This window comes from Ornithodoros turicata, chromosome 2 (assembly GCF_037126465.1).
Source record: "Ornithodoros turicata isolate Travis chromosome 2, ASM3712646v1, whole genome shotgun sequence".
NCBI classification, from domain to species: domain Eukaryota; kingdom Metazoa; phylum Arthropoda; class Arachnida; order Ixodida; family Argasidae; genus Ornithodoros; species Ornithodoros turicata.
In genome coordinates, this window is record NC_088202.1 from 97,665,966 (window position 1) to 97,683,031 (window position 17,066).

General features: G+C 45.7%; 1 protein-coding gene and 1 non-coding gene across 2 annotated transcripts in view; one reads left to right on the forward strand and one right to left on the reverse strand.

Annotated features, from left to right (window-relative positions):
• LOC135385819 (neural cell adhesion molecule 2-like) overlaps positions 1–17,066 on the reverse strand; it is a 598,454-nt gene that overhangs the window by 256,883 nt on the left and 324,505 nt on the right. The gene's annotated exons all lie outside the window — the stretch shown is intronic.
• Positions 12,999–13,071, forward strand: Trnaa-ggc (transfer RNA alanine (anticodon GGC)). The gene has a single exon. It is a non-coding gene; the product is annotated as a tRNA-Ala (tRNA).

Consider the following 17,066-nt stretch of genomic DNA (forward strand, 5'->3'; position numbering starts at 1 on the left):
TAAACTCAAGGAATATGTTGCCTAGAAGTACCCCGACTAAGTATCATTTTTATGTGTACCTGCTACGAACGATATTGTACAGCGTCATGTCAAAACCACTGTAAATGTAAGAGAACTAAGGCTATGCTGAATTTTCAACTATAGAAGTGCTGGTGCTGGTAGTAGTATGTGGTAATATGAAAATCGCATAAGGAGTTAGAACGGATGGAACATCATAGATTCATTCTGCAATCCCTCTAAAATTTCGGAGCATTGCTTACATCAGTTGCTAAAAGGGAGACTCCGGGACAATCCGAAACGATTATAGTGGCTGTGTAAATACGTTCAAATACATTCTCACGAAATCAGCAATAAAGTTTATTTGGGAGTCGGGGACTCGCTAGTTGACAAAATACCTGGGAATTAAGCTAAAACGAAACAGAAACTTCTGAAGGTACCCTCTCCTACCTCCTATACCATGCGTGACGTCCCCGGTAGTGGGCCCCCGGCTATTTTTCGGGCACGTGATTTGTAACTTCTTCATGACACATGGATGATCAGTCGTCTGCTTCCTCGATTTCGTTCTAAAATATTCGCCAGCGGTAAAAGCAAAACCTATAGAAAGCTGTACACGTGGAATACCGGTGAGGTGAAGTGCAGTGTTGCTGGACTGCTTTTCCGTGGAGGAGCGCCTAATCACTCAAAGGAAAACATTCTTTTTAAAAGTATCTGTGCCACTTGGGGATGAGAAGTTGTATTCACTGAAATATGATACGGCACGGATTGATGTCGCGCTGGTACAGCTTGGGACAAAAGTTTACGGAACACCGGGGTGTCGCATTTCGCTGTTGGGACGACACCCTAGCAGCCAAAAGGAGCAGACACACATACTGAAAGATTAACAGAATAGCCGGTCACCCGTTTTTTGTTCGATCTCTTCCTAATATCTAACAGGGGGCCGCTCCGATGAAGAATGTGCCAGTGCCGTGTTCTGTAAACTTTTGTCCCAGGCTGTACCTCAACACGTTTTTGTGCGGAGTCTCCCTTTAACAACGTGAGGAAACGTCTTGTTTAATGACTGATACCCCGCGTCACACGGACAGTCTTCAATGATAATTGAAACCAATAACCATTGGACATGTGTGTAGCGCCACCAGGCGTGTAGCGTGTCAACCTGTCGGAGACCATTGGATCCAGCGCTTTTTGAGAAGTTGACACGTTACGCGCTTGATAGCACTACACGCATATACAATGGCCATTGGCTTCAATTATCATTGAAGACCTAAAGCGGTTATGAAGTTATCAGGAAAATGAACCGCCTTTATCTCTTGCGCAGCGTAATGTGTCCAAGGGGAACGTGTGAAACCTTGCCAAAATTGCAGACTTTCTCGTTTTGTTTCAGCTGAAGAAGCTGAGAAAAGAGAAGCTAAGCTGAGAAACATTTGTTGGGCCGGAAGAAGAGTACCCTTCAGATATTTTTTAATATGTAAATTTTTCACGCTGTACGACAATGGTCATGTAGCCGCCTGCACGGATAAAATTTAGATATCTACGGGATGGAAAGTTTATTCATCTTCTTTTTCTTTTTTGTATGAGCTTAGATTTTCCAACACAACATTCTGTTCCCTAAGTGAGTAATGCTTCCAGTCGCCAGCAAGGTTCGGTTCGTTCGTGGATGTTAGGGGCACACTTCCGGAAATAACGTAGTGTTTGCCGACGTGGTCTCCGCCCGGAAGTCAAGTGATATAGTCAATGTATTCGCTCCTGATTAAAACTAGGCAGTATTTAATGCATGCACGATTCATACCTACAGGTCAAAAGGGTTGGAATGTGATCCTCACTACCACGTTATAAAGGAACGTGAAAGGTAATTGGAACCAGAGATGGGCAAAGTACCTCAGCATTGTAGTTAAACTAAAGTATCTGGCATCATTCGTACTTTAAGTACCGTACAATGTATCGTGCGTGAAATGTACTTGAAGTAAATTGCAAAGTACAAGGCAAAGTACTTTAAGCACTCATAAAGTACATTGGAAGTTTAGTTTGTACCATCCCCCGTATCGTATTCCCTTTGGTGATGACAAAAGGAGATGATGTAATTATGTGTTAATTGTAATCGTTATAACGTGTTAGCAAGCGTTTTTGTCAAGTCCTAGTTAAAAAGCGTGCACAGTTTACAGCTGGGTCATTCCAGGCCAAATCACCCAAAGGTCGTGCTCGACCCCCCTCAGTTTTGCTTCCGAAAATTATCATGGACTCCTTATTGAAAATAAAGATATTTTCCCGAGTTTTACTGGACAATGTTGAACCGTTGTCGATTTAGGCGGGGTCAAAGTTCGTCCGAATCGCGGAAACCATGCTACGAAAAAAGTTACCTACTGAGCAGGGTTCCCTGCTTTAACATTCCCAGCCCTAACATTCTGCCAATATCAAGTTCTTCCACGTGTTTCATTTTCGGCCAGCGAAACAGGGCTCCTTTTTGCCGCTATTTCTTACAACTTTGCGCCTTGCTAAGGGCACTTTTCGCACAAGCTGGAAGGGACAAATAAATTCAGCGTGTTCTGCACCTTCCATACTTCAAAATCACATGTTTTCGAGGCCGACCACACGATACTTTTTGCCCCATTTAATCCCAAATGCCGTATTTTTGGTAAAGTTGGCCGTTTTCAACGCCATTTTTGAAAATGAAGCGCTCGGCCGAGAACAATCCAAATAGATGGAGATGACAAATCAATATCTATACTAAAGCATATAAAAAAATTGAGAAGGTACTTTTTGATAAGGGCGAGAAAATAATTTTTATATCCCATCCACTCTACACATAGTTACGCTGAACGGGGCACGGGAGGGTCGCGAGGCTTGGTTCGGATAACGTTTTTCGGTGTGGTGAAGTTTTCCTATCCGTTATGGAGGACCAGAACAGACATTACATTCAGCTAACTCACATCTATGCTACTACGGCGTACTAGCCCGAGACGTTCATGTGGTGCTTGCTAATCAATCCACACTGAACAGCTGGCTGCTGCTGATCACCCAAGCAGGCTGGAATGATAAAAACAGTTTATTTGCAATTCAGACAGTCTACATATTTTATTTTCGCGATTGTAACAGTTTGAAGTAGGAGCAAAAAGATACCTACATAAACGAATGCACAACGGTTTCATTATTATTTCATATTTTCTTTTCAAATGTTAAAAAGCAAAGGCGACCATTGGTAAGGTATCTCATTAGAAGTGACCACTACAATTTCCTCTGTACGGCGAAAAGGTAGGTCTTGAACTCTGCTCCGACTGGAGTTTCCGTGCGTGCCACGCACTTTCATACCGCAGTCCTTCATTGTGCACGAGCGCATTTGTTGACGTTCCTACGTCGGCCATTGTTCAACAAAACGACTCCAGCAAGAAACTTGGAGCAATAACAACCTTTTTGGTTACCCGGCATGCATCACATGTGAGAAAGACTATCATAAACTAATCAGCTGAGCCGCGGATGAGTCCTCCTAAGCCGATTTCAAGGCCATGTATTAAAGGTTACGTAGATGTACGAGCGCGTTCTTGGACGCTACAATGCAGCAAAAGCCACCCGCTCACAACGTGATCTGCGTAGCTATTAATCATAAGAAACGCGCATTTGAAGGGATAGTATGGTTTGCTCATAATGTTCCTTGTGAGTGTGAAAGCATCGCTGTCGTTTCTTATGACTACCACTTTAAAACGCCGCGAATGAAAGACTCTGAGAAACACCTACTAACAATACTTACCAATGCACTGATAACACTAAAAACTACACAGTTGATTAACAAAAGGGCTGGCAAAAAAGAGGACATGCTCATATCCGGCCGCAGGACGCGGCTTGTGAAGCCTAGGCGCGCGATCTGTTCGGCACTGGCACTGTCTTCGTCAGGACAAACTTCGTCAGGACTTCGTTTTGTCCTGACGAAGACAGTGCCACTGTCGAAACGTCGACCCCTTGCCCATTTTACTTTTTAACGTCTCCCTATGTAATAAACTAGTGTTTGTAACTTCCCTAAAATCTGTTTCCGCGTCTTTTTTTGAACTTCTGTAAAACTTCGTGGCCATTTGATAATCCTTTTAATTTTTTGTTGAATGAGCACTGAGCGCTCAGGCTGTCGAATTGATAAGAATTATCGGTGTAGTTAGTGCAGGAGGTTCCCTACTCGAGTTTGGAAATCGTCTTCTAGACTAGATATGCACGCATGCTGCAAGGCTGCACTTGATTGATCCCTGGAGAAACTCACGCATTCTTTTCTTTTTTCCTCTCTCTCTGTCTCTCTTTCTGCTTTTTTAATTTTTTGTGCGTAGCATTTGAACTCAAAGCTCCGCATTTAATTTCCTCTATCGAAATTTCGATCGTGTTGTTGCCGCACCCTGTAGCGCGTATACCCCATATTGCGATAAGGGTTACTCCGTGTTTCAGCTATCGTATTAATGTAATGATAACTAACGGTGACATGTGTTGTACTTTTGCCTCTGATCTATCAGGTAACACTTTTACCGTGCCAACCAATACGTTCACGATACTTTCTAGAGGTACAGGGAAAACATGCCCACGAAGTGAGTGCTTTTCATGGCCCTGCTGAGTGCCTTCCTCGTGTCTCACTTTCCTCCGCGCAGGTTCGCTAATCTCGTTAATTTAATTATTCGAAGTGGCTCCGCCGTGCGTCGGAAATGCTTCGGCGCTTTCCAAAGGCAAAGATAGCCGTGGGCGGCCATTCTTATGTCTGGCCGCTACTCCTGGAGGCACAAATTCACCATGCAGCAAAGCCTTACTTCGGCCACCGACTAATGCACGTGTCGTAAGCACAGTTGGTAGATCACATGCATGTACATACCCCCCCCCCCCCAAGTTGAGCATATATAAATAAAAATAAAAATAATAATAGTACCGTGATCGTAAGGTTTGTTGGCGCAGTGTGGCGACATGTTGCACGTGCTACAGAGTAGGACTGCGGATAATTTCGACCACCTGGGGGTTCTTTTGACGTGCGTCGCAAATCTCCGACACACGGTGCTGGAAGCAATGTTTACGCCCCCCACATTGCTGCCGTCCTTGGCCGGGATCGAACCCGCGATCTTGAGCTCAGCAAGCCAACACGTTACCGACTGAGCTACCGAGGACGGTCTGAATATATATATTACCGGCAAAGTGTTAAATACGGCATTCTATAGAATCCCTTCAAATCTGCATACGCGGTGGAGGGAGCTAAATTGGAGCCGGCCCTTCTTATATAGGAGAAGGGCCCCTCGAAAACGCGGTCCGCCGCCGGATGGGCCGTGTCTTTTTGTGCGCGGTCGTCGTGGAAGCATCCTTTGCGGTGTTGTTCCCGGGAAGATTTTTTCCCTAAAAAGCTATAGAATACCTAGGCATTTTATAAAATGTCCGAAACCGGCCGGCAACGTACGAAATGAAGGGCACCTCATACATTGTCTAGGCATTCTATAGGATGCGTACGCCGTAGCAGGCGAAGTACAAATATGTTTCTTTTCGTCGTGGCGCCACCGTGTCGTGTGTTTACGCAAAAAGAAAATATAGACCAAAACTAACGAAGTTTCAGAAGAGTGCTGGTGAGAGCATGTTGGTTAGGGTCCACAAAACACGATACGATGCAAAATACGAAATAGGGGGAAAACACGCACGACACAGACTGCACAATCGTCGCACAAGTTAGTTACGACGGATGAATAGTCTACTTCGACCCAGTCTGGTCGTGTGTTTGTGCAAAAAATACAGACCAGAACTAACCAAGCCAGTCACCAGAGACCACTCTAGGTGGACCCGCTCTGGTGATATGTTTTTACAAGAAATAGAGACAAAAACTAACCATGTCAGTCGCGACGGATGAACAGTTCATGTGGACCCACTCTGGTCGTATGTTTATATAAAAAAAACTCACGACAAATAACATATAAATTAGCGTTTTCATTCACCAGCAAGCAAGGGTTTACTGCCTGGAAGAAGCATTTTTCGTACTTTGCCCGAAGTGGCATTGGCAACGCACAGAATGCCTCGGAATTCTGTAGAATGCCTAGGGAGAGTGAAAGACGTTTACCGGGCTCTGCCTATTATTTGTTTGCCAACGTCAACATCATCAACATTTACCGGGAAGCCAAATTTCATACTTTGTAAAAATAGCTGGGTAGTCGACAGAATGCATGGAATTCATACTTTGCCGGTAACATATACTGCGCATACTTCACGATACTGCGCAAGACGTTTGGTGTTGCAGATAAGATGCGAGAACGATCTGTTTTGAGCTTCGCCATCACCTTTGAGATATGGTGCTGAAAGTTCCCGCGGTATTTACACTTCATGTTGCGGAATGTTGCTCTATGTGCTTTCTGGGCAGACTTCATGGGAAATCGTGCCGACGTTTGCCTTCGACAGTCTAAGGAACGCCTAAGGCAAACACCTAGAGAACGCAGGCGGTGCCGGGGTTTGGGACACCTCCTGTGTTCGAATCCCGGCACTTGCAGTAAAAGTTACGCTGCAGATGACAGTTGAAAGAGATGCGTGCTTCCACGTACACCATTGCCGTATGATGAAACAATTTTGACAGCTAGGTTTTATGCATGGGTCATGAATTCCCAAGTTATGATTAGGTGATGTGCGAAGGGTGCACTTAACTGCGTAAAGATGACACGGCATGGTGAAGAAAGAAGGACACTATGTCGCAAAGTAACGTTGAAGCTCGAATCTGTAAAATTTTCAAAATTACGCGATTATATTATTATTTTCTTAAATGCGATAAGATTTATGGGCGAACCCTCCGAGTTTTCTGTAAGTCGGGGTATGTAGCACCGTAGGCCCTGCACTCATTGGCTGCTGCTTGGAGATCACGTGTTCAAGCGCGGCTACAAAGCCGCCGTTAGAGAGGGCGCGCCTTCACATGTCACAGCGTGATCTAAACCGCCCCACGCCGGCGCAAGCATTTGTCGGAGGAGGAACTTCTCCAGTTCAAGCGTACACGTGCAGAGGTGCGGTGACAACTGCGTGCGAGGGTGACACATTTGTGTAAAATGCGACAAGCTAAGACGACGAACAAAGTCAACAAATTTCAAACAAATCTGAAGGGACCACCTAAGTGGAATTGGTTTACGACTACGTCAAGAAGCACCCTTTGCGCATCGTCTATGTCGCCCTTCCCGCAGCCACAACTATCGAGGTGCTGTACCTAACCAGCGCCGACGGAAACTTCAAATTCTACCACAAGAAGTGAGCTGCGGATAGGTCCCTCAAAGACGAGACACAGTCCAGTCCACAGAGACACAGTCAAAGTCCCGCACAGACTAGACAACGACAAGCTAGGTACTACTCTCGAGATTTACGAAAATATGGTGCAGCGGGATATGAAAGACACCCGATGCGTTTTCCATGCCAATAGAGAAGACAAACGAAGTGCCGCTGCAGCCATCAAACACGAGAAATGACAAAACTATCTTAGCGATAAAGACAGTCACTCTCAAAGTTGACAAGGTAGAACATGCCCTAGCCGTTGCAGACGAAGTTGGTGTCGTATACTTAGTAGAAGTGGACTACAAGAATGCCCCAGCCAAACCGCGATGGTATACATTACACCGGGATCATCTAAAGACAAGAGCAATATGTTCCTTCTAGCCAAACTCTTCGACTACTCTGCAAGCAACACCTTCGTAGAAAACTTGAGGGAACACAACTCCCATGATTGTCATGGGAGACTTCAATAAGACTGGACCTCGGAACGACTGGTTCGCGGACTTTATGAAGGAAGTCTTCAATTCGCATCTATAGCCAGTGACGACAAAATTCCCACAGTGCGTACGGCAAGTGCTAGCGATTGTGTCTTCGTCAGGGGCATAGATAAGCTGGTGGTTGCCAAGTACGTCAGCTACTTCAGTCTCCACATGTCTCAACTGTCCATCGTCGGAGAACGCCCGCGGTGATCTCATAAATGCTGTCGCATTTCACTGACGATCTGCACAGCGATTTCTGCTTCGTTTTTTTTTTTTTTCGGCAGCAGGGGCTGTTAGAAACTAAATGGTGCACTTGGCAATCGCACAGTTTTTGTTAGCGTCACGAATGACCAATGTCTTGCAACAAGACTGCGTTTGCCCCCTTGGTGCTATTCATGCAGCCCATTCTGACGTACCATTTCGCGCAAAGTAGGAGGAATAATAACCCGCATGCCACGTGTGACTGTTCGCACACTCCTTCCTTTCGAAAACAGGTCGCGATGTAACGTTAGGGATGTGAGCTTGCCCACAATGTAAAGCCAAGATAGGTACCAGTTACGTCTCCCACGCAATATTCATACTACCAGATGTCGCCGCCAGGAAATCGTGAGCTTATCCTGTCCACTGAGTTCGCCGAGATACAGCACGGTTGGCAATCGTGACGGGACGACACATTTCCATGTTCTTTGGGTTTCCTGCTTAGTTCGTCGCAGCTGCATCCTGATAAGGTAAGCTTGCAGCATTGTAGGCCCGTAAATCACAGCATAAGCTACGGCGATCTCTGCCGTACTCTCAGCAGGCACAAGTAGACTAGGAAAAGAAAATAATACTAATAATAATCTTTACCAACTTGTGTTGAACTGCAGCACGACCCGATGAGAAGGGGCTTCACATGCTGCGAGGGAAAGTGCTAGCTTTTGTAACTTACTTGTAATTTCTTGTAACGTGCGTTTGTACGGTTTTTGACGAATAACAAAAACAAACAGTACATATGCATCCTGCTTTGCGCTGGCGATCACAAAACCTGCAAGCCCGAAATCCCCGGAAGACCCTAAAGACAACACCTTTATTTTGGTGATAACGAGCAGGGTGTTTTATAAAAATCCAAGAATCCAAATCGCCTGAGGCTTCAACTTTCAAGAACTCAAATACTGAACGAGTTTTTCTTCCTTCTCACTGTCTGGGCCTTGCGAATTCAGACAGACACAACAAACACTCGCAGTCCTCTTCCTCTGACTTCTCTTACCTTTTTGTGAGAGGCGGTCACAGCCGAACTAATATTTGAAGAATACAGCAAAATAGTCAATGAAGCAGCAAAAAAAAAAACAAATAAAGAAATAAATAAATAAAATAAAAAGCTATCGAAAACGCGAGAGGGCTCAACACAAGAAGAAGTGAAGTTGATTTCATCTGTCATTTTCGCTTTGACAGCCTGTTTGTCTCTTCCTGTCCCGAAGGAAGGAAGACGAACAACGGGCACAGAAAACACGTCTCTATTTGCCATACCATACACATGTGACAGGCTCCAGTATTGAAAGGCTAAAGGTGGCATATACTGCACAGCAAAAAGACCCCCTGACAAAAAGAAGGTATTGAGGAATGTCAGCAGTCTCCGTCTGGGCTTTGTGGGTCGTGATATGTGAACGAAGCCCAAGAACGAACACTCGCTGATTGCAAGGAGATGCAACGAAGAGGACTGCGGCTCTGTATACCATTGCCATTGAAGAGAGAAGAACGCTTTTCTCATCTTTTTTTGTCTTTACATCGCTCAGAATGCAGAGAGACATACGTAACACACGACCAAGTGCTACGATTTCGGCGCACGTCAAAAGAACCCTCAGGCTGCGTTCACATGCGCCAACTTTCTCCACTAACTATGACCAACTTTGGAATTGGTTCGAGTCGGCTGACTTCACCGACCTCGACCAACTCGAGTTGCTCCGAGTCGGTCAAATACCGAAACGCTCAGGAGTCATGCCAATCAACGAGAGGAGTATTGCCACACCACTCCCGAGGGCGTGAAGAAATGTCATTCGTGCCATACTGCCTCTTATGGGTTCAAATCCTGCAGGGGTAGCTGAGAGTTTTATTTCTAAGAGAACTGTGCCGACATATGTCTGAAAGCGTCTGAGGGAAACCCAGGTAAAACCCGGAACAGCACAGCCGGCACCGGGATTCGAACCCGATGTGCTGTCTGGGTTTTTTTCTGGGTTTTCCTCAGACGCTTGCCCAGGATGCACATTCCCCAGGGCGTCAGTCGTGACGTTGCCCACATCTGTGAGGCCGGCAACGGCGAGCCCTTTCACCATCACCACCACCGAGACTTTTATTTTATTTTTACTGACGCCACAACAACAACAACAACACATGAGTTATAATCATGTAGTGGGATGTTTGGCTGCTGAGGCGGCACCCTATCCCATTGCTTGAGGGGGAGAAGATGGTGAATGATGATGAATGTTCAGAGTTCACGCAGGAGCCCTGTTGCTGCTAAGAAGGGGATGAATGCATGATGAACTCGGAGCTGATGCGCTGGGGTGGCCGGAAGCCCAAGCAGTTGAGGAAGGGCACGTGACCCAGTGGCCTCAAGCCACAAAAAAAATAATAATATCAATATGCATTTTTTGAAGATACTAATGATCTTCTGTCGAAATAAACTGACTTAGGTTTGAATAATGGTAGAAGTACGCCGTTGAAGTTGCACACGCATTGCGACACGTAGAATTGCAACGCAGAAGTGCCACGCCAACGTTCCCGAAAACATGATACAAGAAACATGATGGGTGAATGATGCAAGTGGAGAGGTACTACAAGTATAGCCACCAGGGAGTCGGAGCGAACCGAAAACCGGAACCGAAAACCGAAAAAAAAAAACGCTATTTTGGCGCGAACCGGAACGGAATCGAAACCGTATACGTTTTTTTCGCTTAGGAGGGAAACCGAAAAATACATTTAACGGTTTTCGGTCCAAGAAAAAACTTCGCCGGTTTCGACTACGGATAGGCGAATGAAACAGACGTCGTGTGCTCTGAAGTCATGTCATGCATGGATTCTATACGAGGGTTACGGTTACGGTGGAATGTATGTCGGTATACTATGACCCTTACGCTCCCTTTGTAATGGTTTATCGTTCGCGCACGTACACAGACTTAGAGGTACATGTGACTCTCTAGCAACGTGCCGTAGTGTTCGTTTTAATTTGATCCCCGCAAACTCTCCTCAACTAAACAGCGACCGACGGGGGCTGCATAACGGCTTGTTTATCGGTAATGTCGCGCAACGCGTCCCTTGTTTGAGCGCGTATACGTATACGCGAGGGCAAGCCCGTGCGAAGTGGCAACTCTTTTGTGGACAGGACACGAAGAAAATAAAACGGAGCCGTCGAGCGCGTTTGTGAGTGAAGGTGTTCCTCGATTTGCGTCTTTACTCGTGCGGTGGTGCTTGCTGGCTAGACAGTAGCAACAGACATTCGGATGGGACGCGATCGCTCCAATCCAGCAAGAAATTACTTTACGTATGACATCAGGACAAACAAGTCCGTTTGTAGCATGTGTTTCAAGAAAGGAGAAAGCTCATTTGAGCAGACCGTAGCTGTCTATTAATATTAAATACCATGTATGCGGAATAAACGGGTTTCCATTTTGTAACATTGATTTTTTTTTTGTGGGGATGAATATTCCCAGCAGAAGCGGAACCGGTTAAAAACCGGTATGAACCGTTATTTTTTTGCTCCGCAGCAGTACCGGTACCGGATCGTTTATGATGTAACCGGAACGAAAAACGCTTCGGTTCGACACCCTGATAGCCACGACGAAGGTCATGCTGGGAAGGGAAAAAGAGTTAGGTCCAAGAAATTCATTAGGTTAGAAAAGATTACGTGTTCTTTTTTGCGTGTTAGCGCCGCGAAGCAACTGTGGCTATGAGCAGCGTACAGATGTGGACAGATGGAGTGAGGACAGCAGGAAGGAGTGGGGGACAGGGGGGTTAGTATGCGTCCTGGGCCGACTTCAGGGGGAACTGTGCCGACATTCGTCTGGAAAGTCTTCGGAAAACCCAGGGAAAACCTCAGACAGCACAGCCGGCGGTAGGATTCGAACCCACCACCTCCCAGTGTTCAGCACGACCTTGGCTACCGCCAACGAACGGACGCCTTAGCACACTCGGCCATGCCGCTGTTTTTCTTTTTTTTTCAATCAAACTGATTTTAATGTGTCAATGATATATACAAGATGCGGCATAGAACAATAGATATGTACACTATCTACATTACAGCACTATAGTTGCCAATGACACTCCGCTAACAGGCATCTAACATACAGCATACATCTACAGCATCTAACATACAGCGCTGGTCGATTACGTGTTCTAATAGGTTACATGGCTTATTGATGAGTCTTATGGGTCGGTAGTTGAGCGCACTAAGTTTGGAAGCAGCTTTGCATAAAGGAATAGCTTTCCCAATTCTCGAGTCCCTAGGCACACCACCACTTGAAAGAGAATGGATAAAGATGTCGGCCAGGAAATGACTAGGTGTGTATTTAGTGCACTTCAGTATTTTTAAATTAAGACCATCAAAACCAGATGAAGCGGAGAGCTCAAGTGAGTCAATAGAGAGTTTTAGTGCATCGTACACTATAGCCTTTGCGTAGTATAAGGGATAGCGTGGTGGTTCTGCGCAATGCGCAAAGCTCTCTATGTTTTGCGCGTGCACAGAACCACCAACGCTATCCCTCACGTACGCAAAGGTGGTAGCGTACGATACACTAAAACTCACTAATGAAGTCGCAGATACCGTTGTAGGAAACAGTGAACTGCGTCATGTAACCGAAATCAAGAGGCGGAAGGTACGAGACGTTATCATCGCAAATGAAGATTTGGTTCTCTTGGGCAAGAGATAAACTGATGTTCTGAGGCTGGAACAACATAGAGGGGACAGATACACACAAAGCCTCAAATTGCCTAAGAAATCAACGATGAAAGATGAAAGTCACTGAAAAGGTTAGCCAGCTGTGACTTTCAGTGACTTCAGTGACTTCAGTGACTTTCATCTTTCATCGTTGATTTCTTAGGCAATTTGAGGCTTTGTGTGTATCTGTCCCCTCTATGTTGTTCCAGCCTCAGAACATCAGTTTATCTCTTGTTCAACAGGTGCCGCTTGCGTCGATTACCGTCGTATGAATGTGTGTATGAGTGAGCAAAAATGTAAGAGTGAAAGGAGGGTGAGTGAGAGTGAGTGGCTGGTTTGTCGTCCCTTCAGATGACGCACCCCGAAAGTCGCTGGAGAGGCGTGTTAGCTTAGCTCAATTGGTAGAGCCCTGGACCGGCAATCCAGATGATGTGGGTTCGATCCCTACAGCTGGCTAACCTTTTCAGTGACTTTCATCTTTCATCGTTGGTTCTCTTCTTTAGGTTTTATTAGTCGACAAAGTTTGCTTGCATTGGATGAAGAATTAACGATAAAGAATAGCAGTTGATGACAAAGCAACAGCTGTGGGATTCGCAGTCACACTAACCGATTTCCTGTCAGAGATGCTGCCAGTTACACCATGCCATAGCTACCATGAACACACCAAGTCATGCTGGGGAACAAAGGTCGCCATCAATATATTCTCTCAAATTGTCGCCAGCAATCAACCGCATTAACAAGGTGGAACAGAATGTGAGACACACGCAAGAACATAACTACAGAATGAGAGGTAGTCTGTGTTGAGGGTGACTGCGCGTTACAGGTAGCTTGGTAGTTGGTACGTTGGTGAGACAGTATAGCTAACATTGTTTTGTACTGCGTAAAAAGGTGTGGTGTAAATAGCAGCATCTCTGTCCGTAAATCGAGGGGTGTAGACACAAATACCACTCCAGGTGGCTTTTCATAAAATGCAATCGAGCTTTGAATCAGATGTATCTGCAAATCATTCAGGCTGATATTATGACCGATATTGATCGCAGGAACGCAGACTCAGGGTTCCTCCAGCGAGAGGTACTGAACGGTGCAAGTTGCACGCCCGATAATAAGGTCTCTGTTCGGGAAGTTTGTTTACACAATATTTGTAGCGAATTTGTCAATACAAAACGCAAACGTTCTCCAATAATAGTTGCAGGTGTTACACATGTAAATTATAGGTTATACTTTGAAATATTATCTAATATATGAATATGGAGAAATTCTTCGTCTGGTTCATTTATTGCGACGCTTGCATTGTGCCCCATCCATATGCGGTCACCACTCGTGCTTCCCCGTATGTGTGATCGCAACGACACAGGACTTCATGCATAGCACTAAGTATGCTGTCGCGCAGTGCACAGGTGGACCTGGCGTCGCTGTGAGTGCGTCAGACCACATAAATTACGTGTTAAACACAAAAAGTATTAGGGTCTTCTGCGGCGTACTTCAAGGAACATAACATACAGAAGCGCTGTTTCGTTTCTTTTATGTATTTCTTTTGAGTAACGAACCTATATTCTAAAGTGCTCACAACCATTGCGTCATTTACCATTCTCCATTTCCCTACATCCAATCCACGTTCTCAACCATCACGCGAGGCATTTCCCTTCCGAACTGCACAAATGTTTATATCAGGCAACCACGAAACAAAACGAATCACTCAGCAGTTACACATAAGAGCACAGTCGAAAATAAACGAAGACCGATAGCCAGGCATACATACTGAGGTCGCATCGCTCCAATCTCACCGCACGTGAGCTCTGAAGCAACGATATCGCCAGACAGCGTCGTGAATCATTCTTCTGGGATAGCTGGTCCAATCGCGATCTTGGCCAAACCTCTTGCCCATGCGTACTCTATCTTGCTCTACATCCACTCTGCCGCTTGCTTCATGCTTCACTAGTCTTGTGTGTTGCCGGCCCGTTTGGTATTTCACCCGTTCATCCTTCCTAGAGGCTTGCTCCAATATCAATCCCTGAGGACAGTGCGGCTCAATTTAACGAAGTGCTTGGACATCCTTCTATCCTTCCCAGTAGAGTGGGCTGTGCAAGCGTACAGGGCGAGAGAGAGAGAGAGAGAGGGAGGGACGGAGGAAAAGCGGGCCTCTTCAATCTGCTCTGTGAGGATAAACACTGGTGTCTCTCGTACGAGATAGGCCAAGGGTAGACATAATACGTTTTAAAGCACGTTGTCATCAGCGGCTAACAGAAGACGGGGGCCAGACATGTTCAGGAATATTATCGTTTCTTTACTAGCAAACGTTTATTGGCGTACTTTCTGTGTCACGATGCATTCTAAGAAGTGCATACAAACAATAACGAAAGACCTCAAATGTCCCCAATTCCTCAATTAACCCTCAATTACCCAAGCCCCCAAGTCCTCAATTACCTCAAATGAACCACGTTCAACTTGCAATCGGCGTATGCAGTAAAAATGCATTTATGCGCTTATAGCGGTAGTTAAGCAGTAATGACAAGTTGAGATTCAACATTATTAAAGACTAGTGAAATGTTGTGAATCATGTATCTTTGGAATGAACAAAGTTGCAGTAGCTATACCGCTGTCAGTTTACTTTTTTACTGCTGCCGTTGTTGACCTCGCAAATTGAAGAGCTGCGTTAGTAAGCGCAGTGCAAACCACTTATGTGTATTTGGGCTTGGGCACTTTCGGATTAGATTGCCAGTAGATTGAAACCAACAGCCTCTTCTGAAATGCGTAAACAAACAACAATCGCAAAAAGTCACACTGCTCTTTCTCAACCGTGTTCGGCTGCTGTATCTGCCAGCTCATTTGCACAGCTGTGGAATTTTCACATTACATTTTCAAAATCGCTGGTAACATAAAAGGTGCACATGATTCATATGTCAAGAAAGAGATGTCGTTCGCGCCGGTGCGCGTATTAAACAACCGGTGTGCGTATTAAACCAAGAAACCAATAACCTTTTTGAGATGTTGTGGGCATGGAGTCTATAAAAGATGGCCGTAGCACCTATGTCGTTCAGGAAACGGACCAGGACGCAAAGTGGAGATTGTTTTGCTGATATATCACACATGCGTCATCAGCTCTCAGTTCTTCATACTTTTCGTACTAATTAATTTTGAACACTTCCAAAAGATGAAAGGTGGCATCCCTCGACGTTCCCCGAGGACAAAGTGGGAGCCGGTCCCGGATTGGCGGACATATATCATGAGATATTGAAGTACTACGTAACGCATTGGAGACAGGTTACTAATTACCATTAGACCTGTTCTGGAGAACACCAGCAACCCTGGAAAAGTTCGTTTTAAACTGTCAACGGTTGTAACCTGTCAGCGCCGTTCTTGTCAGAAACATCTGTGCGACCTGCCATCTGTTGGTCTTTCTCTCTCTCTCCTCGTCTCTGTGTCGTCTGCTTGCGGTAACACTGCTCTTTGCAAAAACCTCGCATCCAGGAAGTTTATACAGATGTCTGGTTTACCTTGCTGCGTAACGGGATACACAAACCGTGTACCTTCGACGATGAGACGCGCGTGCACTCGCGACAACCGCCACAACCACGCCTAGATAGCGCGCCTATTTGCGAGTGTTGTGAGTGCCTGCGAGTCGCCTCAGGTTGGCGCGTCTGGGAGTCCGCAAGCTTTGCTTGGCGCAGCAATCTTTGAAATTCGATTGCTGGAAAAATGTTCGGTGTACAGCAGACCTATTATGTATCTGAAGCGTCCAAGTTTCAAGCCTTCAGAAAAGCATACAGTTTCTACGTCGTTTCTACGTCGTTTTCAGACCGACACCGTATCTCCACTGATCACATTAGGTAAGATAGTGAGAACATCATCCTGAAGTACCTACATTTGATATCGAGAGAGAAGGGAAATATGTTTAAAGGGAAACGCCCACGTATACTTTTTCCAGAACAGTTATAATTACTTTCATGTCGCGTGTGGTTTCAAGATTCTGACCGAAACTGCTGCATTGAGAGTCGAGTGCCATCTACCCAACAATTCCGCGTGGAGTCATCCATGATTGTACCAAGAGCAGATGGCTGCCGATCTTGCTTAATATCTCCCACACCGAATTATACGGCACTCGTAGAGTCCTATTGTACTCGCCAGAGGGAGAGAGCTGACAGTGCGTCGCACTAAATCGTACAATTGCCTTCATTCAGAAGGCACAATGGAGCGGTCGAAGATACTATCTGTAGCAGCGTCACGGCTGTATGCCGTCAAATGCTGCCATATACTGCAGAACAGGCGGTCGCCGATTGAACGCGTGAATGAGGTATGCGACGACATGCGAAAAGTTCATAACTTAAAAACCCGAGGCTGTGTTCTCTTTGTATGTAATCTCCGGCGACTGTAACCTCTTCATGCCCTCTTCACACTCGTATGCGAACATGAACCGCAAACGTGCGCCACTACATCGCGAGCCAACCCATACC